This window comes from Chiroxiphia lanceolata, chromosome 8, assembly GCF_009829145.1.
Source record: "Chiroxiphia lanceolata isolate bChiLan1 chromosome 8, bChiLan1.pri, whole genome shotgun sequence".
In the NCBI taxonomy this organism is placed as follows: domain Eukaryota; kingdom Metazoa; phylum Chordata; class Aves; order Passeriformes; family Pipridae; genus Chiroxiphia; species Chiroxiphia lanceolata.
This window is the reverse complement of record NC_045644.1, coordinates 32,215,615-32,242,484: the sequence shown is the minus strand read 5'-3', so window position 1 is coordinate 32,242,484 and position 26,870 is coordinate 32,215,615. Positions and strand designations below refer to the sequence as shown.

The 26,870-nt window shown below is 40.3% G+C and overlaps 1 long non-coding RNA gene across 2 annotated transcripts in view; it reads right to left on the bottom strand.

Moving 5' to 3' along the window:
- The window catches only part of LOC116790415, a 181,472-nt gene that overhangs the window by 141,227 nt on the left and 13,375 nt on the right, over positions 1-26,870 (bottom strand). The window contains exons 3-4 of one of the 2 annotated variants that reach the window (XR_004358346.1): positions 25,754-26,114; positions 3,482-3,727 (exon numbers count right to left, since the gene is read on the bottom strand). This is a non-coding gene — a long non-coding RNA (uncharacterized LOC116790415). The remainder of the gene's footprint in view (positions 1-3,481; positions 3,728-25,753; positions 26,115-26,870) is intronic. The other variant, XR_004358347.1, reaches the window with a different exon arrangement.

The following is a 26,870-nucleotide window of genomic DNA, read 5'->3' as shown; positions in this document are numbered from 1 at the left end:
CCTCTCTCTCAGGTAATAAGTGAGTCATCAGTGCAATACCATTATGTCAAACAAATGATATCTGGCCACATTGCACTGTAACTGTTGACATTTCTCTACAGTATCAAATCTAGAAGCTTCACTGCAGCTACTCTTCACTTACTTGAAGCAGATAAAAGTATTGCACAGTATGATGCAGTAATGCTAAATCATTCCAGAAACCAAAGTTTGCCCACTCATGCTCGCTACTGTCAATATTCCTCCTAAGGTGATCAGGTGATAACAAGGAACTGGCAAAGCAACACAGCCAGGTCCTAATAGTGGTTTCCACACCAGCTACTATGATTAAAAAACCACTTAGTAAGACAACATTTGAATACTTGCTTAGACACAGAAAATACAGAGCCTTGTAAAGCACTGGGTGACATGATCAGCACCCAGTTCTTGTAGAGGACTTTTACGGGAAGTGCTACACTGGACAAGGAAACCCAATTGCTTAGGATATATGGGTGTCATGGCTCACTTGCCAGCATGCAAGCTGGACTGGAAGAACTACAGGAATATAGGAACTCACTTTTCTTGCTATAAATTAAGGTTAAAAGTTTAGGACAAAACTACATCAATAGGAGGAAAATCAAATCACTTCTAAGTAGAAACTTTGCACTTTCCTGTTCAAGCCAAATCACTTTTACAGAACACAATTCCCTTTAATCCATGAAAATAAACACTCCCTCTCCCCCAACACCACACAGGCTTTACATCCTGTGACTCATTTCAGGGCCACTGAAAAGAACCACAGAAATATGTCACGAAGGTTTGTGGGGGTTGTAGATCCAAGGGATCGATGCAGGTGAGGTGAGGTGAGTGCCCCCCCAAATCCCAGCCTCAGGAAGGGAGGATCAGGGATCTGACAGGGGAGCACAGGTTTGCTTCAAATTCAATTTGCCTATTTTCACCATCTGTATCAGCAAATGTAAAAGGTTAATCATGCTTTTATATTTACTCCAAAATCTTTATTTGCCATTTATTTACCACCTGCATTATTTATAGTGGCTTAGCAGTTGCAGAACATTTCCACTGCCTAAGAGGCATAAAGAGCAGGACAACCATGTTCATTAACTCTGTCAAAAATCCTACTCAGACCATGCTTGGTGTCCCTGTGCAAAGCATACAAATGAGGTTGGGAGACTGGAAAAAGCAACTTAAAAAGTCCAATGAGGCCAAAAATCATCCTCTCTTGTGAGTTTGATATGAGTAAAACAAGTGCAACACAGAGTCCATTTTGTTGAGGCGGGGGGGGGGGGGGAATCAAGAATTTTGAGCTCAGATGTATGAAATAACCGAAGATTTTTTTCATGCACTTATCTCTATATTTTCCCCTAACTTCTACAGACTGGTAGTTATTTTGATGTAGGTAGGTTGACTTCAAAACTTTTCTTACAAAAACGATTATATACTGCTACTTTACTGTATTTAAATCCCTATGAATTGAGTTAGGAACATCTCCATAAAATTACAGCATTAAATTTTTATATTTCATATTTTAAAAAAATAAAGACAGCAGGTCCTAAGATCACTTGACTGTGACAAATTGTCTCTTTCTGCTCACTTGAAATTGGCCTGTGAGACTTATCAAATCCCCAGCTTTGTTACTGCTAGAAGAATTTATTTAAAAGTGCACACTGTCATTATATACTTACAGAGAGGAATATTTTAGGATTATGCAAGTGCTTGATAGATAATTGGTTCTGTCTTTTTGCTGCATCTTAAGTTTTCTGAGAAAACAGAAATATTTAAACTGCACAAAAATGTGAGTAATCTTTATGAAACAACAGTAGAAGGCCTGAACACAACTCCTAATTAAGTGAATGTGACCTTCTTAAAGCTGTCAATCAAAATTAATTTGATTAAAAACATAACAGGATATTTTTAGAAATATCACTGGTGCCTGTGTCTTTATAGGGATCACAGCCACAGCACTGTGGACCTCTGTTAGTAAATGAATGAATCCCAAGTTTGGGATGTCACAACAACAGTTGTCTTAGAAAACAACTATGAAACACCAGCAGGACTGGCATGGGGCTTCCACAAGGTATTATGTGCCCAAACTCTGCCCAAATATACATATATTTACAGCTCTGATTGGTCTTAAAAATATCAACTGTGTGAGATACTGACACCATTTAAAGAAAAAAGTTTAAAATCTTGGGAAACAAGGTAAGATTTGGAGGACTTCTAGAGCATGTAAACCTTGTCTGTCTGAAAACAATTTTTGTCCAGAAAAGATTCTTCATTAAAAGAAATTCTATCTAAAAAACTATAGTGATTGGATGAAGTAAAAGTAGACTGTCAAAGTATCTCCATCTTCTTCTTAGAAGTAAAAATGATTTTAAAAAGGTAGGTTTGAAAAACAGATCTTGAAAACTTTCTCATTTCAAGAAATGGGACCGGGGTTAAGCTCAAGTTTTAAAGAGTTGATTTTACTCCACAGAAACAACTACTTGATAGTAAGCTAACAAAAACTTTTATATATCTAGTAGGATGTAGAATATCCTTCCAACACATACACAGAGTCTGTTAAGATTTATCAAGGATGTAACAGATCTAGATTGGGAAAGACAGCAATCAAAGTAGATTAAAAAAGGAATTCTGGCATATTTAATACTCTTTAAGGTACAGGTTACAGTTTCATTGCAGCTGGGCTCCAAAGGGAATATCAGAACTATTGTGCACTGAAAAAATGAATTGAAAAAACCAGTTTGTTTGGTGGTCTTAGTACTTTCCACTGAAGCTTCCCAAGAGCTTCCACGTGCTGGAACAGCCCTGTTAATTTGGCAGACGTGCATTCCTTCTGCCTTGCCCTGAGCATTCAGCTCGCCTTGGAGGGCAAACAAGCCCTTCTGCCTCCTGCCCCACTCCCTCTCCTTTCCCTACAGGCTGCACACGCCACCTTGGGAATAGGAAGACACGACAGCAAGCAATCACAAAGGGCAGTAGGGAGACAGTGCTTGTCCCAGGAGGGTCCATCATCTCTAAAACCCCAGAACCCACAGGCTGATGGAGAAGGCCTGGAGACCTTAGCAGCACACAGCTTTCCAAGCCAAGCACCGAGTCCTGTAATTAATAACTGTAATTAATTATAATAATGCGTCCCAGAAATGTTTAAATAACTAACTGCTGTAATTAAATCCTTATTAAGTATTTGGTTCTTGACTTTAACCATCATCAACACATAGTAAAACGACATCCCTAAGCAGCACTACAGAGGAATACTGAGTAGTGTAGGAACATTGATCTGTAGTTTCTTTTTCCTACCTATCAGTTGATAGACAATGGGGTAAATAGTCATTTTCCATGGCACTTTCGCTATAAGAACAATCTATGCTAAAAAGTAGTGTAATGGAGTCCTCTTTATGCCAAAACAGTGTGCAAAACCAAGGTAATAATTTTATGGTGATTTGACAGAACCTGGCATGTTTGCTCAGTATTGTAAGGAAACTACTTACTGGTCCAGGATGTGCTGCTCCACGGACACTTTCCTGCATGGAGAAGCATGAGAAAAACCCAGTGCAAAGGAGCTTTTGTGAGAACGATGCCTGGAACAAAGAGCAGGTGACCCCTGCTGGAGCCGAGATGCTCCTGCATACTTTCCTACTCCTCCCTGAGAAACGCTGAGCTTTTCTGCTGAGTTTCCAAGATGATCCTGATGAGAAGTAGACAGTAAGGTACCACATGCTTAAAACAATACCTGCCAAGGATAAATGTAATGCAGACATATTGAATTTTGTAAATAAACACCCCAACAGATTCTCAGAGCTGTTTGTGTTCAGCAAGGCACTGGTTCACACAAATGTGCTTTTTCTGGATGCTGTTGAACTGCCAGTCCCCTGTATTGATTTCACTCACTTTTCTGTATCAGCACCACTACCTCCCTTTTCCATGCTCTTAAACATACTTTAAGATGTCACTGAGTTTCATTATCTCTTTGAGAGGTCTAAACGCCATTTGTGAGCAATGAATGTTGAATGATTGATTCCCCCTGGCTACAGCAATTGGCAGTGGTTGAAGTCAGACCAGAAGTTCAGAATTACCTGTTGATAGCTAGGATTTTTTGGTTAGTTTACATACACATATTTTCACATCAGGAACAGCTGGAATCTCACCATTTACCAAGTAATGTTGCTCAGTTCCCACTGTGAAGGCAAAACTGCATTTACAGGTGTTCGTTAACCTTTTTAGCACTCCTTCCTCAAACACAGAGCTTGGCTAGTTACTTGTGATAACTTTGGTTTTGCTGTTATTCTTGCTTGATATTTAGAACACATATTTCACATGTTACACATCAATTACAGTTTATTAGGAGTAAATGTGAATTATCCATGTAATTAATTATTTACTTAATACTCCCAGTGTAAAAGTCCACTTAAAAAGTCTCAGCTTTTGAAGGATGTCAATCACCCACAACATGGTAACATTTTCAACAATCCCCCCGCTCATCACCGAAGATTTTTTCCACAATCAGTACATTTCCTAGCAAGTAATGAGTAATGAGTCATAAGCAATTTATTTACCTTCACTGTCAAAGTAACAATTAAAAGTGTAATATTGCATTTGCTTTGACAAAAATATTCTACATTTCTGACCCACATAATAAAAGGGATCATAGTTTCTGATGTTTCTCAGTTTCCCTAGTTAGCACAACTATTTATGTCAGACTATTTTCTTTTAGTTTATGTCCTGTTTTTAAAGACTTTCAATTCCTTTCTCATTTCTATCGCCTCCCCAACTCACAGGAAAAGCAGACCTGATATCTTCCTCCAGGATTAACCTCTGTCAAGTAGTCCTAAACACAACACACTTCTGCAAAAAACACTAAGCCATTCAAAGACAAAATACTATAAAACAAACAAAAAGGCATTCACTGAAGAGATCGTATTAAGAAAATTCTCATGGAGGCAGTTTGTGTCAAATAAATAGATTTGTCTCGGAGTTACTGTTTCTTTTACTCTGCAGCAAGATTTCCAAGAACTAGTGCTTGCCAAGTGCATGTATTCCCTTTTCAAATCCTGTGCCAAGTGCCTTAAATTAACATCACTTACAATCGCTTTGCAACAAACAGTGAGTGGGACAAGAGCAGAGGAGCTCCCACACAGTGTCCCCCCTCAAATTCCTATTTCCTGTCATCATCTGTGGACCCAAACACCCTCCCAAAGCCATTAATTAAATGGATACATCAATCTGGAGACAAGAAGAGAGCCTGTAGTGACAAAGGAGGAGCGGGGCTGTCACGGTCTCTGGCGTGAAGTGGGAGCAGGTTGAAATCACTGCCTGCCTCGTGAAACACCTGCTGCACCACAAGGCAAGGTGTTGGCACCACAGCAACTGGACAGATTGGGTGAGAATACAGCTGTAAAATGTTTACAGAAAATTAGAAGTCACTTGATAGAGATGTAACAGAGTCTTGTTCGCAAACCTTCAGAACTACTGAATTAAACTTCATTTCAGGAAAAATAATACTGAAAATTAGCACCACTGGTAGTAAATGCTTTTCCAGCAAAACCAAAAAAGTAGAACTGTTGCATCCTTTAAATGAGAAAACAGACTTTTCAAAATCTTTAAATCAGAAATCACTCAGCTCACCCAAAGTACCCATGCTCCCTCCCAAAATCAACTCCTCACACAGTTCTGCCCCTGCCTGCAGCCAGCCCTCGAACCCCAAACAAACTGTTCCCTCTCTTGTGTTAGCTGTACCCTGAGCTCAGACACCAGGCTGGACACACTGGCTTTAATGCAGCAGATAAACCCTGGGATACGTCTCCTATCACACTAAAACAAGTGTTCCATTTCATGCATGTTGGTGTTGCCAAGCTGGAGCAGGAGAAGGGAACAGCAATCACCAGAAAAACCCTTGGAATATCTCTGTACTGACTATTGTCACATCACCTGTAACTTCTCAGTTACTGTGTGATTAGATAGGTACACAGAGAATTCTGGATGGTAATTCTTCCACCCCTGTGGACAGAAAACACAGGAAAAACACTTTTCCCACCAAGCTCAGGCTGTGCAGACGTGGCTTAGGCTGTACCTTTGGCCCCATGGAGTCGCCCATGAAGAGAAATATCCTGTCAGATTGATGGGACATCTAAATCTACACAGGGAACATGATTTTTAAGTTAAGGAATTTGATACTTTCAACTGGGTGAACAATTTCAGAAGTGTGATAGTAAAAGTGGAGTGAGGAAACAGTGTCTATTCCTTTCATGGATCTGGTACCATGAAAGAAGTCTAAATACACTAAAAAGATATTAGTTACCGAGAGAGAGATAATGAGCTGATCAACAGCATAAAAATAAGATATTGTAGCAGAAATGTTCTCTGTGCAGGAGGAAGAAAAAAAGGGGGAAAGCCTCACCATAGTCTAATGAATATATCAAACAACAAAATAAGAGATTAGCGGTGAGATGGGAAAAAAGAGGAAATTAGGGACTCCAGCAGGAATAAAATTGTCCAAAGTGATAAATACTTTGGATACTTACTGTCCCTATTATTCCCATATTTCTGTGTTTGGCAGAATGCCACGCAAAAAAAGTATAATTCAGCACCAGGATCTACATAAAAGGAGAGGATTACAAAAAACCAAACAAAGCAGGAAGACACAGTCAGGATGCCATGAGAAGCAAGAGCACTGTTGGTGGGAAGAAATCATGAAAAGCTGTCTTTGAGAAAAACAAAAATAACCCCTCCCCCAAAACCCAAACCATGCTGTTTCTGTTGAAAATGCAACAGCAACATCTCAATTATTCACAGAGGGAACCAGACAACCAGGATAAGGCTGAACTGCAGTCAGAATTAGAAATTTGACAATATTCTCATGGGATGAGACTAAAGTGATGTTATCACACATTATATCTTCATTTTTCACTTAAAAAAAAATACTTAGGAATGCTACCAGAAGTAAGCACTGATCATTAAGTGAATCTATTTGGAAATTCCAGCCAAAATTCTCAGTGCACCAGCTGGAAACTTATGAACTGCTTTAAATACCTAGCAGGGTGTTGTCTCCATGAGCTCCCTGTAACCTAGTTTCTGTGATGGGTAATTTTGTGGCACTCAAGAGTTTTCTGAGGATATCCACTGCAGGAACAAAAAACCAATTCTTAAGAGGATTTACTCATCTGACCTTGCAGTTGTGTTTTGCCTTAGCCACTCAAAAGTATCAAACCCAGCCATTTAAAGTATCAAAGAAACAGCTGCAGAATTAAAATTTCTCAGTGGATCACCACTCACAAACAGTTCTTACAAAATAAAGCTCTTCTTCAAACTGTACTGAAACTTAAAAATGGACATGAATCTAAATTAAAAAAAAGAACAGCAAACATGACCATGGTCAGATTAAATTTTTTTTTCAACATCTTATGAATGCCCTTAGGCATGATTTACCCATCTATTTCTTAACAAGGTGAAAGGATGGCTTGGAAATTCCTCAGACTGGATACAGACATCAGGACATCAGCACTGCTCAGGTGATGTTCAGATATTACTTTAAATCTTGCTGCATCTCATGAGGCAAATGAGTAATTTTTAGGGTCACTGTATAAATAAATTAGACTTGACAAATTCTTCCCTCACACTCCTATTTCCTACAACTAATGACAATTCTGATAAAAAGTGTCGTGGCTTTATTGAAAAAATAATTTTAATTCCGGTCCAAGCAAGGTGCATTACTAACCTAGCAAAACTAATTAATTTTGCTCCAAGCATTCTTTACAGAGATGCCTGTTTTGAGCAATTTTCAGTTTAATGAACCAGCTCCAAGCAGGGGAAATGCAGCATTAATGAAAAGAAAAGTACTCGCTTTTTTGGTTTGTTTTGACAAGTTTTTGTTTTGGCCTTAAGATGGGTTATCTGGAATTAATTCAATTCTGGTGCTTGCATGCCTCTTGAGCCATGAAGGGTGCTGCTGGGAGGGCCTGCTTGGTTGCACTCCTTCCCCCTAAAGGAAAGGGAGTCCAACCAATCCAGTTACCTTACAGGCCATCTAATAAGTAATTATGTATCAGCCCTACAGAATAAGAGAACCAGGGAACAGAAAAAGAGCATCTGGGAAAAGATGCAATCAGAAAGGGTAGCAGCCACTCCTTTTCAAATTTACCTACATCAGTCAAACAGCAGCTTCTCTCCCACAGCCTCCTCTGCTGAAGGAAATGGGACAGAAATTCTACTCGAGATCTACCTTTGCACTGAAATCTCACAGCTGGTTTAACCCTTGTCCTCTTGCAGGGACAAGCTTTGGACAGTCAGATCAGCTGAACAGGGAAGACAGATGGAGTCTTCCCTGAGTCCTGTAGAAATACTGGAAAGTTTATTAGACCCAGATCAAAGTACTGTGGTCTTCCATTTCAGTGTGAGGTTACTGATGCACTCAAATACCTCCACACAGGCATTGCTGGGGACTGAATGACATCTCACACTACTCCTCGTAATGAAAGTCTGAAAAATAAAGGAATGGAGACATACCAAAGAGATTATCTCAGTGGTACCATGAGAGTTCACAGGACTGGTGCCATACAGGTTCTACCTTTTGTGTAGAAATCCTGAGGATTCTACCCAGGAATGCAGGGGACATAACTTTTACTGCAAATGCCTCAGACATCAGGTGACCTGCAGGATCAAAGCTTTAACATTAATCTCTGTGCTCAAGAATGATCTTCATCTCAAAAAGAAATCGTCAATTTATTCAAGTTGGAGTAATTGTAAAAAGGAAATAGAGGTCTGTAATATACTAAAGTGGAAATTCACAGAAGACTATCTTTCACCCTCTGGAGAGCCCTTTCAAAAAGACATTTAGTTATTACTGATGCTCAAGAGAAGTACTTGCAATCTGATGAAAATGAAAATACTTCACATCCTCTTTCAGTATCTTTGCAGTGGCAGAGTTAGTACCAGTGAGTTTAGTGTTTAGAGGTATTGCTGGCTAAAACCACACAACAGGTTTATATAACAAAGAGTTAGAGCCACAGACCAGATAAATTACCTCTCCTCTAACTTTCCCTTCCAGGACGGAGACAAAAGGAAAATGCCTTTCTGGCCAGCATTTTGCTGGATTTGGTCTTTATTCTTTTTTTTTTGGCTCCTGAAAATCACCCGATAGTTTCCTCATGTTCCTTTACACTGCTGCTGTTGGTGGAGGTAGTATCTGAGTGATAACATCTGCAGTGGTAATACATTAATCTCTGCCCAGTTTCATTAAAGAAAACAAGTCTGGGAAGGGAGAAAACCCCTTATAATGATCTCACAAAAGAGACCTTCCCCATGCCCAAGAGCTCACACCTTATCTCTGTATACTGCACCCACACTCTGCAGGGCAGAAACAGCCACTCAGATAACTCTGAAATCAGCCCTTCTGTCTTCCCTGCCTCCCTGATGCTTTTTTTAATTATATTTTCTTCCCCAAATCTTGGCTCCCCAAGGAACAAGTTCAGCCCAATACGAAACACATCACAGAAGCTTAAAGCATTAGGAACCTTCTGCAACGCAGCTGCTCTCGATGTTCTGCACCACACAGAACAGCACATTGCACACATCCAGGGAAAATATTACCAGAAAACACAGAAACACTAAACAATTGTTTAGTAGCCTTTCTGTGCCTCAAGCTACTGAAAAAGCTACTTCCTGAATTCCCTATCTCGAGCAGCAGCAAGACTGAGGGCCTGCAAAAATTGGAAGAATCGATGCAGGAGACCTGTTCTGTACAAGAACCTCTTTTGTTTCCAATTGTTGCCCCAAACTAACATTAATTTACAAGCACTGTTTTCTAGCCTTTGCAGAAGAGGTAGGAGGATACAGCCCCAGAACACAGCTGGCAAGGAGAGGCAGACAGAGAGTGAGGGCAATAAGGCAGGTCAATGATTTCATTTATTCATGTCTGAGCTGTGCTGCAGATATTCTGTGTGGTTTGTTTCAGGGGTACGGCTACTAATCCCTCTCACAAGAGGAAGAAGGGCTCAAACCTGAACCCATCCAAATACCTTGGCTGTCTTCACTTGAAAATCCTGAAGGGAATGATCTAGAATGTACTCAGTGGCCTTTTTCCAAGTGCTGCTTCAGTCTTCTGCATGTTGGAAACATAGCAAAAGGCCACTTTCACAAATACTTGTCCTTCAGAGTCTTCAGCCCTCATTTCGGGGCTGAATGAGAAGTTTAACACGTTTGAAAAACTGTTTGCTCCTGCTCTGATTCTTCTGGTTCCTCCTGGAAGAAGTTCCCCACGATTATTGTTTAACTTGCAGCAGTTAGGCTTCTTTGGTCCTTTTTAAATTATGGATTCTGTTTATAGGTTACTAAAATCCTGCTAGGAATATATACAACACCTCTAGTTTTTATAAAATCCTTTCCTACCTGGAAGTGTTTACTTAGGGCAGTTGGGGGGGGCTCCCTTCAGAATACAACAAATACCTGTTTCTGCAGAAATAAATTACTATCTGATGATTTCATCATCCAAACTGCTACACCTAAATGAGTGGTTATGTGTATTGTGAATTCAAAGAGTTTTCTATTTATAGAGCATGTATTTATGCCTGAGATGCATTTAAATATAAATTGCAGTACCTAATGCCAAGTTTTATAACATGTCATTCACAATCCATTAAGTATTTTATTACATATATTGTAGAAGAGAGAAATTTATAGTCCCCATTTATAGTATTAATAAGGAATGATGAAACCACACTAAAAATGTCTTGCTTTTCGGGTTATACGAAGGTTTACTGCTAAAGCATAGTTACCAGTCATGTTTTAATGTTTTACTATAATAAAAGACATGATCGGAGTGCTGTAATATATGTAAAAATTAAAAGAAGCATTACTATAATAACAGAGGCTTTCCCTTTCAGACACGAACACACACAGACAGCATATTCTCAGTTGCTTTCTAAGCTGTAGGAGTATGCGGAAATAGTATTGTTTTGTTCATTTAAAAGCATTTGCCAGGTGATCCTTCACAGAACATTTCAAACACACATTTTACTTTGTCTGAAAACCTGGGAAAAACACACACACAAATAATATATTCCTTGCATCCATTTTCCTAGGTCATCCCTAACCCACTAGGTTTCTTTTCCCTTGCTTTCTGACTATAAAAGTCTGGAATCAGCAAGGAAATAAAGACTTTCCTCTTTATGTTTTTCTTAACTTATCTCTCAAAATTTCATTTCGAATTGCTGGCTAGGAAAAGATCAGACTTTCGGGAAAACACTTTTCATTTCTATTGTTACGCTGTCCTCAGGAGATGCCATCTTCACACTTCCTCAGTGTCTTGTCAAACAATTAAAGGAGACAGGAAGACAATCTTCTTTGCATATACATGGGTATAGAGGATTTGGTTAGAAATGCGAGGACATATGAACATGGCTAAGGCCATGGACGAACTGCTAAAGTATAAGACGCAGTCCGGCTAGGCCCGTGAGTACTCTGAGATAGCAGGGCCGTGAGAAAGCAGCAATGTCCTTGGGCATTCTAAATTGAGCTGAAAAACAGGAGCTTGGCATTACCAAAACAAAGACCCTTAACGAGCCACCTGTGTAAACAATGAAAGGCAGTTAAGATGATATCACCACCTAACTGTGTACCAATAAGGAGCCTAATCCTTGTAATATTCATGAGCCTATTATAGAGTGTATATTAAGCTGCTGTCAATCTTCAATAAACGAAGTTCCTGGATTCTTACATTAAGGTGTCTGAGAGCTTTCCGTCGCGACACATGGGGGAAAAGTTCATTGCTTTAAAAGAAAAAAATATTTTTCGAAGAGCATCCAAAGCCAATGAACACTTTCAAAGAAATATTGCCATTGGTTTTGATGACCCCCTTCCCACCCCTTTAACCAAAATTCCAGGCGAGAGGGAGGAGACAAGAGGAAGAAAAAGTATATTTTTTTTTTAGTTCAGGTTCTGCTCTGAATAGTTATTGTTCTTCTCTCAAGTAGCTCTGAACCTATGGCCTGTGCCTTGCCCCTTCCAGAGGCTTTCACATTCCTGAGTCCTCAGTCAATCCATGTTCAGCTGCTGTTATTTCAAACCACACAAACCTGAATGAAATTTAAGCAAAGCACATCTGAACAAGTCTCTGCAGAAGTCTCCAATGTTAAATTACTGTCTCAACTGGTTGGGTTTTTACAGGAGATGGGAATCAAACATTAACTCGTGGCATTGTCTGTGTCAGTTTTCCCATGTTCTGTCCCTATAATATTTGAATGTCTCTTACTAGGGCAGAGGGTTTGAAGACAGCAGTGCCCTGAACAAAATATTTCATCCCATATAACAGAGGAAAAGAGAGGCAGAAGAAACTTGCACAAAGTAAATACTATCTCTGTGATAAAGCAGCGAGAGAATACTGATCTCTGGTGCACTGATTTTTAACTAATGCACAGAAATCTAAAACTGCTTACCTGGAGACTCAAGAGGAAAGTAGGCAACCCTGAAAGATCGTGAGATGTAAATCCTTGAGTTTCAAATGTTACGATTTTAAGAATTTTTAAAGGTGATAAAGCAATTCTCCTAATAAAAAATATTTTGAAGGCATACCTGCAGTTAAAACAAATTTTAGTGATAAGAAAACATTAGAAGTTAAAACACACACCCATGAATTTCACAATCTTTTTTGTTTGGTTTTTTTGTTTGTCTGTTTTTTTCAGCATGAATCTTCCTTTCATTAAGTAAAGATGAGTAAACAAAGGCACAGGAAAACTAAGCAAGTTTACAAATCTTATAGCAAAGTAAATAAAACAACAGAAGAAGCACCAAAGGCCCAGTTCTTAGCCATACACACTAACTAAGAATCAAACCCTAGCCTTGCTCCAGCTTACCTGCCAGATTTAGCTTTACTGGGGTATACTAGTGATACTAATGCTTTTTCAATTTTGCAGATAAATTCAGAAGTTCATCAGGATAATTTTGTTTTCCAGCTTGTTCATGTACATCCTATATTTATGTAGTAATAGACAACATTTATTTTAAGTAAAGACAAAAATTACTGCTTACAAAGAGATTGTTATATGGAAATACATCCGTGTCTTCCTACTGGTATCATTATGACAGCTATTTCAGCTTCCCCATTAATCCTACTTTCCCTATCAACTCCTTATCAAATTCCATTTGCTATTATGTTTTTTTTTTAATATTTGCACTGGTTTGGTATTTTAAATTCTTTTATCCATTCTGTTTCCTCTCTGTCACAACGTGTCCTTGATCTGTCCTGGTTTACTTCCTCTCATCCTAAACTCTTGAAATCCATTAATATTTTAGGATATCCAGTCATGTACTCACACTCTAAAGAGAGGGCTAAACCACAATTTAATCCTTTTCTGAGATGCATCTAATAAGTAGGCTGCTTCCTAAATAACTTAGCGTACAAGACAAAAAAGCAATTACAAAAGAAGAACATAAACAACCAACATCCAAGTAGTAAAAAGCAAAAATATCTTGGTTTGCTGGCTACATCTCAATTTCCTCCATGCACCCTTCCAAAGCTGGCTGTTACAAAGCACTCCAGTGAGAGCTGTGGAATGAACTGCTCTCCTCTCCAGGCCCATGCAAGGTGCATCATGCTCTGGTAGCAATTTATTTCTCTCCTTCACTCCCCTCTGGCAGTGAGTGCGGTCTTTGCAGTAGAGATCTCACAAGCCACATCACCCCAAACAGCTGCAGCTTTGTTTGTGCTTGAGGCCAGTGTCTGTAATCACCAAGGTTTAATTAAGCATCACCCCTGTGCACTTCAGCAAATTCATAAAATATAGTGTAGTACCTACACTCCTCTGGTTAATCAGTGGTTGGAAACAGTAATAACAAGAACCCTGCATCAACCTCCTTACCCTTGCTGATCCAGCTGTGCTGTACCTTTAAACTTAGTCAAGCCAACCCTCTTTCCCCAGGAAAAAGAAAAAGAGGTGAAAAGTCTGAACTTCTTTCAGAAACCGGGAGTCAGTGGTGAAGACTTCTTGAGGCAATGTTTTTATCATCCTTCTGCAGCCAGAAAGTGCAAGAAGATAAGTTATTGAAATTCACAGTGCAACTCCTACTTCATGAAGCTGGCTCCTCTCCGACCCTAAACAAATCATGTCAGGCACAGAAAAGCAAATGGATCCAAAGGACCAAGCCCTGCAGTGGCAATCTTACTTGAGTAAGAGCTCAGAGAAGAACCAGACAGAATGATTTCTCACAAGGTGAGCATTAAACCTGCACGGCAGCAACAGCACTGAGGGATCATTCAAATACCAGGGTACAAGAGATGTAGTTTAAGTTTTCTTCCACAGCTATTGCCATGGTCCTTCTCTGTGCTTCCTCCAGATCACAGGAGAGAAACAAACAGGGCTGTCAGGAATTACACTCGTAACTTCCCATCAGAGAAAAAAGCCTGGTTCAGAGAGGAAGGTAGAAAAACTCAGTAGAGAGAAATGACAGATGTTCTCTCTTGGACACCCTCATACAGAATCTTTGTTCCAGTAGAATTATTATCAAGGTACAAGTTCTTTCTCTTTCCATCATTGGTGTTAGGACAAGAGGAAAGTCTTGCACAAATAGTAAATGTATCTACTGTCCAAGACTCTCACTCTAACATCGCACAGGACTTTTCATATTTTTCATCTGTAAAGGGAGAAAACATTCATTCATTGCCTTGGGTCTATTAAGTCACAGAGGAAATTATTCATTCTTTTTAAGAAACCCAAAATCTTTTTTTATTCTAACTAAGAATTCTGCTTCAAAAATTTACTCCTCTGGGAGGTTCTAGGAGCACAAACTGTAATGGGGATCACAGAGAGCATCCTGGGAATATCGCATACACAACAACAGGCTCTTGATCAATATTGCTGGTCTAGGAATAGGTCTAACTTAAGGGGTAGTAAGAAGAAAGGGAAAAGCAGAAGTAATAGCTGCTCTATAGCCACCTTCTGCCTTGGTAAGCCCTGGGAAACCAAGCATAAATAACTGCAGAAGGCAGTCTCACCAGCATTTCAGATGCAACATATTCAGAGCTTTGCTTGTAACCCTGCAGGATTTTGCATGTGACTACTCTCATTACTGTGATTAGAAATGCAGATCTAGGCACTAGTCCTATTCCATAGGATAGAAATTTGCAGGATTAGTGTTAAGACAGCTGGCCACACAAAGCAGCACCTGTATTAACAACATCCATTTCATATGCATTATTTTAAAAACTCCTGACATCCAGCACAAGAACTGGGAATAAAGGCTTCATCTAGCTTTTTAGAGCATGTCTGACAGGAGCAGTGCAAAGATGGGAGGACCACGCTCCCTTTGGGATCTGGCAGGAAGGAGTCCCAAGCCAACAGCTGGCTTGCTGTTCTGCCAACTAGAAGAGACTCTCCCATTTTGACTCCTCTTCTGCATCATTTTAGTTGTACTTCTTCCAATTAAAGTATCTCATTTTGGGGTGGTGTTGACAAGATCCTTTCCTGAACACCAGCAGTTCTCTCAGGGGCCCGTCCTATCATTTAAGGATTCTCTTTGCAGGTCATTACTCTCAGAGGTGCACATGAATGAGATTTCCTACACTTGCAGAAGCCTTCTTCTTCCCTTCAGTGCAACTGGCCCAATTTCTGACTTAAAAAGAAAAAAATCAAACCAATGAACACCTAAGGCCAAACACTGCAGCATCTCCTGGGAGGCACTCACTCACTCCTACACTGGGCAAGCTCCTTCACTCTCCTCGTGGCTCACATCATCAGCAGGTGTAAGGCACAGGGGCAACCTCAAAGTCAGGTGCCATTTGTTGGTCACACCACCATTCAGAACACTGTACATTCCTTGGCCCGTTGTAAGATCTTTCACTTCTACACTCTAAAATACACAGGTACTTAAGTTCCAGCCTCCTGACCCCTCAGTGTTGTCAACAGAACTCCTTCAGAGCACACAACAGCCTAGTTGTCCAGAATCCTGGGTATCTGAGAAAATCATGTTAAAATAAATATTAAAAGTTGAAGGAGGGGGAAAAAATTAACTCTTCTTTTGCTAGAATGTTAAAAGTGTTGGTCCCCAAACAAAGCTACTCAGAAACACCTAAAGATCTCTCCACTAACTGTCAAGTCTCCCAGAACAGATTTCAGCCCTGCCTTTGCAGCAGGTACTTTTCATTCTGGTCATTCTGCCTTTATTGATGAAAAATGTACAGTCAGCTATCAAAAAATTACCACTGGAACTATATTACTTGTGTCACCAGAGACACAGTTCAGAGCTCTCTCTTATCTCCTGGTTTCATTGCTTTCTGGATGCACGTTTAAGCCTCTCCTCAAGTCAGACAACTGACACTGGTGTTATCTGTACTTTCTGAAGAGCTGTAGTGATATCTGTCCAGACTGCATTGATTAAGGGATGTCTGGACTTGAACATGATTACATTAAGGCAGATAATGGTCTTAATGAGGAACAAATTTGATTGCTTTGGACATTTCCTTCCCTTCCCTATCTCCTTACTTACAAGGCAAGATGTGCATTCCGTTTATTTTTTGCTGAAAAATAACATATTTATTTTGTAATTGAAATATGGTTTAAAGCCATAGAAAAGTGTTAAAGGGTTAAAAAGACATTTCCTAAAACTAGATTATTGAGTCTACATTTTAAGTAACAGATAATTAATATCGATATAGCTGACAGATTTGTTGTCTGCCTCTTCAAAAAGCAAATAAAATGACAGAGAGTAATTGAAGAAAATAAGTAAATATGAACAGTATCTAAATACTGGCTTTTTTAGTTGAAACAGTTTAGGAGCCCATGGCACTCATATCTAAGGTAAACAAAATTGCTGTTTTCAGGACATTAACTGAAAAATTACCACTTGACAACCTATTAACTATTTTGCTCTTTAATCTAGTATTATGCACTTTACCTTTTCCAAACATCATTTACATATGCAAATGAGATGTTTGAGCTCAGAGACAGGAAAAACTGCATCTCCAATTTTAAAATATAGGAAATTATTCATTGGCCAATGCAGAGTGGGCATGAAAGGAAAGAACCATGTAATTGCTTCCCAAGTCATACCTTCTAAATAATACAGAATAAATCTCAAACCAATAGTGGATCAACCATGTAAGCCCAGGGCTTTTAAGCTCCCACTTGTTCCGTATTTAAGAACAGCTGTGCACGTGCATACCAAGTGTATTTCCCAAAACTATGTGCTGAGCAAGTTCCTAATTACATGATCTTAACAAATACTCTTATAGAACTTTCTCTTTGCAAAAATGAAAAATATAGTACTTCAATTTTATGCTCCATAAAGAAAAAAAAAACACAGTTTTGCTTTCAGGCCAACAGAACCGTGTCTTTACTGACAAGAGACTGAAAATATTTTGTATTTGCAAATTAACATAACAATGCCCATAGCTAAAGTAAGCCAAATGGTGGGAGAAAAATTCTCTTCGATTACAACTGAAAAGGCACTGTACGTCCATTTGGCCTATGGTTAATCTTTACCATAGACAAATATTCCAAAGAAATAGTCTTAAAAGCACTTACGTTGCCTAAGAAACTATCAAGCTTCTCAGCTGCTGTTCACATGCTGCTGTTTTCACACAACTGCTTTTCATGTGTTGACTACTTCTATTGAGGAAAAAAGAAAAACCATTCTGAGATCGTATGAAACTAAATCTTGTTTGAAAATATTTTTCTTAGAGATTCTTGAGCATTTTTCTGCTTCTTGTTTAGGGACCAAGATGATAAATGACCACTAATTATTTTCTACAGCTCCAGTTGCAGACATCCCTGCTTGATTTCTGCTGTATATAATTATTGCAAATTTTGAAAAGGTGACACTGAGGTCACATGGAGTTAATCTCTTCTATTACATGCCATTCCACTGCACAGATATCCTGACTTGGAAGCAGAGATCCAGTGTCTGATACTTAGAACAAATTCTCTATTAAAAATTATTAAAAGCCTTTTTTTTTTTAAAGTCAAATATTTGTTCTGTTAAAACTTTTTGACGTTTATAAACATGCCAACTTTTTGCCATTCAAGGCAGGGGAAATGCTGTTTATTTTATGGATTGGCTTGAACATCTCCTGCACACACTGGTCTGACCCAGCCAGGGACCAGCCCCACCAGTGTCACCCCTCAGCCACCACAGAGTGATGCCGAGGGCTTTGCCAGCGCTGGATCCATCAACCTGGGCAGAATCTGGGAAAGACTAAAGGAGACCATAGAGGAGAAGCAAAAATAAAATGGCAAAGCCAGAATTTACCTTTCTGACTAAGCATGGAAAATTGTTCCTGGTGAAAGAAGTTATACTACAAGCAGTCACATCAGTATTTTTCACTCAATTGCCATAAAATCTTAATTTGCAAACTTTTTTGTTAGAGCAGGAAAACCTATCCACAACTGTGCACATAAGAATTTGCTGTATAGCACTACAAAGCTTGATTTGGTTGGGTTTTTACAACTCCTGTAATTTTTGAGACTTACATATCCAGAATTGGTGACTTGACTACTTAAACATTCCTTTTCCCTCCTTCCCACGTTGAGAGCCACAACTTCAATCCTTGCAACTCAAGCAAAGAGTGTGCAAAACAAGCTTTTCTGTCTTTACTCTGGTCAAATCACCCCACAGAAATCCCCACTCCTGTGCACAGCAGCTGACTGATCCTTTGTCAGGCAATCCCCTTCCTTTACACCATTGTGAAACAAGGAGAGCCCAGCTCAGCGGGGAGCAGCTGGAGCCTCTTTCTTTCTGCCCCTATGGAGGATACCCAGGCCCAGCCTAGAGCTCCAAGGGCCAGTGGAGCACGTGGTGAGGGCACTGCCTGGCCTCCCCTGGGCAGCCAAAACAAGCCAGCTGCTCCAATTCCCACCATTATAACCAAGGCACTCTCCTACCACTTCCACGGCAACGTGGTATTTCCAGTGCACACTCCACTTTGGAACACGCTTCTCTTCTTGGACATATGTTAGAGGCATCTTCAGCTTGGGAAAAGCAGCTGAGCTTGGTGATGAGAGCAGCAGGCAAGAAATGGTCTGGGGTTTGTTTCACATCAGCTGAGGGTTACTGCAGGACAGGAAATTGTCTTTCTACTAACAAAGTATTTCAAGCACACTCTGAAATTAGTAACGAGCTGGAATCACTACTCTATGTTTCCAAGATATACTTGCTTAATTAAATTTATTTTCTTCTACCTTACTAGATAATTGCAAAGATGTAAGCTCATCTTGCATGTCTGAATCTTTAATAATTAGAGAGTATAAATTGCTCACAGCTCTGCTGTTTGCACTGATCAGCATTTCATGGGGTACATTTTATTCCTTGGCAGCCCTCAGCCAGGATACCCAGTAAATCTAGAGAACTAGGTAATATACAGGGAGTGAATACACATAGGAAGTCTCTGGACCCCAACACAATATACCAAACACCAAAAAACCTCTTTTTTAGTCCTGTCCTGCACAGTTATTGACACCTCTTGCACCACTTCTTTAAGCAGTTCACTGGCAGAAGAAAGTTATCTCAGGCTTCAGTTCCAGCTCCATCCCATGCAAAATTACTAAGTAGGGAAAGTGTCTTGCAGGATTCCTCAGGACATTCACATGGGCAACATTTATAGCACCAGCAACCAGATAATCCTGCTGGCATCAAGAAAAAATAAAACTCCTTGCATAAGGAGAGCATAAATACTTCAGTATTAAAGACCCTTCTGCAAGCCAGTCCTGCAGTGGAGAACCTCAGAATCACAATCGTTTTCAACAGCCATCAGCTCACTCCTTTGAACTGTAGCTGCTCGTGGCCCTCCAGGGCAGTTTGGAAACCAGAAATTATTTCAGGCATATTTGTAAGTCAGGACCAGGGAGGATTATATCCTGTAAGCCTCCACAGAGATCACCAGTGGTCTTGGTTTGAAGCAAACCTCCCAAGTCTGGCCAGCCTGAAGGCAGCAGGGCACAGGACATCCAACATGTCCAAATCATCACACAGATGTACCTCACTCTCTGTACATACAGAAGGGCTATTTTTAGGGACAGCTGGATGATCTGGAGCAAGGCAATTCCTATCCTAAACAACCCTGCCTGCACAGCTGGAGGCCTTTGTAAGCAGGTACATCCGGCCCAAGAAATCTGATTCATACTTTCACCCACACCTGCAGATTCCTAACATTTCATCCATGAGTTCTGGAGCCTCTTCACCATCCCTCTAGGAGAGAGATCAATTCCTACATATGCGTACAATTAACACAATGTATTTTTAACAACAAAAACACCTTCCTTTACTGAGAAAAAAGTACTTGAAAAAGACAACTATTTTGTCCCCTAAAATGCATCAAAAGAACATTTTCTCTGCCACCAGCTCAAATTCAAGTTTCAAGGTGTGACAAATGAAAAATGCACACAACCTTTATTTTAAATAAAGTACTTTTCACTAAAAAGAAAAAAAGTCTTTAGTGACTAAAATATGGAATGACTGGCAGAAGTGCACGAGTCAGCTCAATGCTGTCAAAACTTCAGAAAACCTTTATTTTACATTTTAGTAGGAGTAATTAGAATTGTATCATTGTTCCCCAGCTACTAGAAAGTCTACCCCAAAAAGAGCATCACATGAGACTCATCTGGAACTCAGACTGCCTTCACACTGTGTCATGGTTTGAGAGCTCCAAAATCCAATTCCCTAGTCCAAACCCCCTCCCACATCTCAATCCAGTGTGAGATGGGTTTTCCAGACACCACATGAGACTCAAATGGGGGAAAGGGAATATATATTACAATGACTGTACAAATAAATACTACAATACATTATATACAATCTTAGCTATCTCTACCATGACATAAGTATTTACAATGGATCAAATCTCTTCTCCCCTCCAAATAAAAGTCCAGGAGGGAAGTAGGAAAAGATCCTTTTCCACTCTCAGAGTAGCAATGTATCTAAGGCAGCAGGTTCTCTTCTTCTCTTGCAGCAGCTGTAGCTGGATCTCTGCCAGTACACACGAGGGGGTATCCAAGCCCCTCAGCCCCTCGTCTTCAAGTGAGGGTCTTATCTTCCGTGGGCTGCGGTTCACCCAGACAACGGTCGCGTCACCACGGTCATACCACGAAGCACGGGGGTCTTGTGACAGTCTGTATCTTCAGGAGATTCAAGTCCCCTTTGCAGAGCTCTGTGCTCTGTCTCAAGCAGCAGGGGGGCCAAGGTCACCCCCCTCCACATTCCTTCTCGGAGCTTTTCGGCTCCTTTCTGCAAGTGCTGTAGCACTTTAAGACTCTTTCAAGTAAGAGTCCACCATCTGCCTCCTTTCTCGGAGGTCTCAGAGGGGTATGGGGTTTTATTTCAGTTCTTACCCAAACTCTCTCTCTCTCTGTAGAGCCTAGTTCTCTCTCTGCTGCTGGCTCTCTCTCGGCTCTCTCAGACAACTCTGTATCTTCTTGCTCAGCTGCAGGCTTGTTTCTGCTGCTTTTCCAGTTCAATTCTTATCTGTTGGCTTTCAGACATAGCCTCTGTTCACTGCTGTCTCTGCCACTGCTTCTGCTGCCCACTCAAGGTGGAGAAAACTCCTTCAGCTTTCTAGCTACAGGCACTTAGCCCAGTCTAACACTGTTCCAAGTCCCTGCAGCCCACCCCAGCCAGGGGCTGGGGGGGGGGGGGGGGCCAGAGCCCCCCAGGGGGGCTCCTGCTCTCACTCCTCGTGGCTTCACTACATGGCTGCTACTTCAACAACTACAACTACCTTCTCTTCTGTTCTGCGTGTGATACGTTTATATTTTGCAGAAGCGCTCATTGGGTAAAACCTCAAAACTTCAAGGGTCACCACCCCCTGGGGTTTTACCATTTTATAACTTCAGGGGGAAAACTGTTTCCCCCCACCACACATTGTGAGCTCCTTCCCTCACTTCCAGAGGGAATGAAAGGAATCACGACAGACGCGAACCACAGAAGCCTCAAAGCCCAGAGGTGTGCCAAATGCAGCAGGTACTTGAGCTTTTCAGCCTCTTCACATGGAGCCTGTATCACACAACTACAGAAAGATCCAGGCTGGCTGTGTCTATAGAGGAGGAATAACTAACAAGCAGGCCTTGAGAAAGCCTCTGGCTTTCTGAGTAATTCTGTATCCTAATGTGAAGCCATGAAATAAAGGAAGCAATACACTGCACAAGCAGGACTGTTCTTAACTGAACTGGTATGAGGACACAGGGAGACTCATTTTAAAACAAAAACCTGATAAACCTGAGAACTGAAAGAGCACAGCACTCCAACAGGTAACTAACAATACACTCTAAGCTTTGAAACCTGTAGAGAATTACTGCTTTATAACATGCTTCTGGTTTAAAACAAGTAGGACTGTGATAAAAAACCCTGTTGCAGTGTAGGTCTGCCATGGCGCTTAAAAAGAACTCCAGATTCTGGCCTGAAGTCGGGCCTTTGAAGTCTAATTATAGCAAGTGACAAGACAGCTGTATCCTGGAGATCCTGATTTGAGCCCCTGACTGTGCAGATAAAATCCAATAGGTAAATGCTTCTCCTCTGGGGATCAAGAGGCGCAGGGTGAGCCTAAAAAGCCAAAGGCACAGACCCTGAGCCATCCTATAAGATGACCACAGACCCTGACCTCCTATAAGAGCCATCCACCCCACTGGTCTCTCTTTTTCCATTCACCAAGGAGGGAGCAGACAGCAGCCAAACAAATGGCAGTAGTACTCTCCAAGTTTTCACATCGACAGCGAGAACTCTCCCATCCTACTGCCACTCCACCTAGCAGGGAGGTATGAAGGGTGCTCCCCTGGTTCAAGATTAAATTAAGTGTCCACCCCAGCCAGAAAGATCAGGCACCACCAACCCATGGTGCAGATTAGGCTCTCCAATAGGACTAATGCATTTGGCTATACCAGGAGATCCATGAACACCCTTTGCAGATAATGAAAACAGAGTTTGATTAATCTTAAGACAGTTTTTTAAGGTTCTCGTGGCATTTGTCTTTTTAAGATGGTTTACATTCAATCTCATCTCCATTATTACTCAGATGTCTATTTTAAGGTCAGCAGCTAAGCAAAACAACAACGACAAAAAAGAAGAAAATAAACCTTTGTTTGTTACAAATAATGAAGTATGGACAGCCCTTCTAAGTTGGTTAGGCCTTCCACCCATGAATGAAGCCTGGTTTTGGAGATAGAGATTCCTGACCTGAACAGCACCAGAGGAATGGTCTAAGAGTGAAGAGTACCAGCTGCAGTCCCAGGAGCCAGTTGCATGGGCAACCCAGACACACCAAAGTTTGCTGCCCATCAAAACTTTTGAGAACCTATGGAGTAGCCTTTCTCAATCAACACTCTGGGTCACCTGCAGCACAGCTGCAGCTCACCTCAGGAGAGTTGAGATAACCAAATAGAGCAAGGTGTAAATTATGGTGCTTTCCAAGACAATGCTACAATTTGTTGAACATTCTCTTGTCCAACAGACATAGTTTTTGATTGCAGGTGAGTTTAGGCTTTCTCTCCAGTCCTCAAGTCATATAAAACTCTGACTGGCACCAGTCTCACCAAGTATTATATATTAAATATATATAATATATATATAGTATGTATATTATACTATATATATTATATAGTATTATATGAGCTTGTGCACAGATTGTCCTATGCATCTAGAAAGCAATTCTTGCACCTGGTTCTTTTGACATCTATTGTCTCCTGTTGCTACCAGCACAACATTCACAGAATAATATACGGATCCCAAGTGATATTTTTCCTCCTACATAGTATTTTTAACAAAGAAATTCAAAGATAGCCTTCTAAAAGATGCACTGAAAAGCATCTAAAATTCAAGGCAATGCTTTCACTAACCTTTGATTTATATTATTTAATCCCTTTCAGCAAGAAGGATAAATTGCAACAAAGTCATGCTTCAGTTATCTTCAGGGCTAGTTGTTTAAGATTATTAGAACAGTAAGGTTATAAATATACATCCTATGAAGGTGAGCATCAGCAAGAAAGATGGGCAAGTGCTTTTCTCCAGGGCTTACCACTTGCTCAAAAGCACAAATCAGTATTTGTTTTCCAAATTCCAAGGCAAGTGCATCTTCAGACATAGTATTGTATTGACAAAGAGAAAGATTGGCAAACACTGCACACTGAAGAGTACATAATTGTCTAACATTTACTGTTTTGCTAATCTCCAGCTACTTGATGCTTCTGTATTCAAGTTTTTATTACAAGTAGCAGATTTCAAGTCCATTTGGTTGAAGGGAAGAAGAGAAAGAGAGCAGATCCCAAGTCCCAAAGGTGATTGCCATGAAACACCAGTAACACAGACGGAGCCACCGCAGAACAAGGAACCAACCCTGCAAACAGCTGCTCCCCACCCACATCCTCACACAGACACCCTAATTAAAGTCTCCTGCCTCCTGATTAAGATTTGAATTTACACAGATTTTTTGCTTCTCGTACTAAGTGGAGGCTTTCCCAGGGGTTATCATCACCCTAGAAAAAAAACCCCTTGCAAATTTACATGGTTTTTACACAAGAAGCTGTTCAACAACAAGAATATTTAAGTGACTCAAGTCAATGCATTAAAACAACATGTGCAAGAGTACATAGTTGGAGGTTCCTATTGACACGAAACCAGGTTAGCACATTAAAAATATAGGGGAAGCTTTAGACACTGAAGTTTTCCTGTCTCTTCTCAAGAAGAAGGAAACATTTGGAACTGGGGACTTTTCCTTTCTCATTTGTGCCCAGCATAAAAACTCACCTTTTGAAGCCCAGAAGCCTTCACGCCTGTAGAGAGGCCTCCTCGTTTCTGAGGGTGCTGCCAACAAACAGCAGTTTGAGCACCTGCACACACCTAGGTGAAACAATTTAACATGTCCTGGCACTCAGCCTCCAAACTCCAATTACCCTCTCAGCTTAGACATCTCTAACACCTGTAGGAAACTACATGTGACTATTGAAGCTTTCTATGTTAACATGAACTATGAGTGTATATTTTAACTAAAGTGATAATTTGAAATATCAGACTATTAAAACATTGTTTGAAACAACAATAAATTCTTGGCTTTAAACAGTTACTTATTTATGGCCACCATAATGGTGACTGATGCACTACTTGCTAAAGAAACAGTAATACTTACACAAAGCTCCTTCATAGAACATTCAGGTCTTTTCCATGCTTTAAAAATTGGAAATATTTAATTCATCTTTACCATGCAGCAATCAGATAGACTGAATGAGTATCAGACTGCCAAAACATACATGATAAAAATCCCACCATAAGTCAAAGGCTCTCAGACGGCTGATCCTTTTTCATAGTGTATTCCCTGCTATTCTCTCAGCTGGGAAAATACATTAAAGGGCATGGTCCGTATTCATCCTCTGAACTTCATCCATTCAGTCCAGCAGGAGTTTAAACTATACAAGGTTCAGTTGTATCCCCACATGGACAAAGTTCACCACCATCATCTTATTTCTTTACTTCCTTTCTCAGGTACAACAGCAGCACCTGGTAGGAATCCACAGGCTGTTCCTGCCAAACCCCCTTACTGGAACAGTACTACTTTTAAAAGCTGTTGGCACTTACAGAGTATATCAAAGTAAATGAAAAGCAACTGAAGTGGTATTGCCCTGATGATCTCTCTGGTTTTATCAAGAGCTGCAGCAAAATAAAAATGTATAACTAAGTTGACCATATATTGTTTTATTCCTTGCATCTCCAAAGATATTTTTGACACCGCAACAAATTTAATAAAAAACAAACATCATAGCTTTTTTCAACTAAAAAAGAAAACTAGGCCAACACTTACTTGTCATGAGGTCTCCATTCCTTCCTTTGAAAACCATCGGGATGCACTGGAAGTTAAAACCTACTGTAGAACAGTAGCACAAGCAACTTCTCAGTGAGGACAGCAGAAGTTGTGTATCCTCCCAAAATTCAGAAGCAGACCTTCAGGAAACAATGCTCAGCCTCAAAACTGAATTTCTACCTCCTCACTCTTCTACTGCTCCCACCTGGGGCCCTGCAGACCCAGGATCAGCCCCACTGGTCATCCCTTCCCCTTGGCCAGAGAGCCCTTAACAAGTACTCATGGGCTGCAGTTCCTGGGAGCTAACTCCACACTTTAGTGTGCAGTTCAGCTCATAATTTTACTGGATCCACAAGTACACCTGTAGAACAAAAAAGCAACAGCAGAACCATAATCTCAAGCCCTGCAAACATTAAATTTTACAAGTAGCAGTAATAGAGTGGGACATTTTATCTAATAGGTTATGGACAAATTTAGACATCTATCACCAGAATAATTGCAAGAAAGATCTAAAAATTAATTACATCTGTATCAATCAGCATATTTATGCCAATGCTGTAACCATGTGGTATCTAAGCATCTTACAGAATTTACAACCAGGAGAGAGCATTAGTATCATCTTATCAGGCTTTCTGAATAATACAGGTCATAAAACTATACAGTAATTTCTACATTAAGCTTAATGCAGCTAGAGCCTTGTCTCCCTATTGAAAAACTAACAGTTTAATACTGAGCAAAGAACTACTCAACACATCCTTAAAAACTGCTTTTTGCCTTAACAGTGAAAATGCTGACCCTATTATGTGCAGATTTCAGCAGCTTCAGCACCCAACTGACAGATTACTACCAACACATTTCAAACACTTCAGTAAGTTCTGTATTTATATATGCACTTGAAAGCTAAGGCTGAGCAAATGTGTTCACAAGCAAAGTGAACAAAATAACTGTACTGCAGAGCGAACAACTGGGAAGCTCAACACACATTTCTTCAGAAGAAACAAGATCCCTTCCCAAGTTTTAGCACCAAAGGTGATCAATGAAAAGTTGCTCTTTCCGTGGCAGCTGAGAAGGATAAAGCAGCAGCTACAGAAAAGCACTGGAGAGCACAATGCACCAG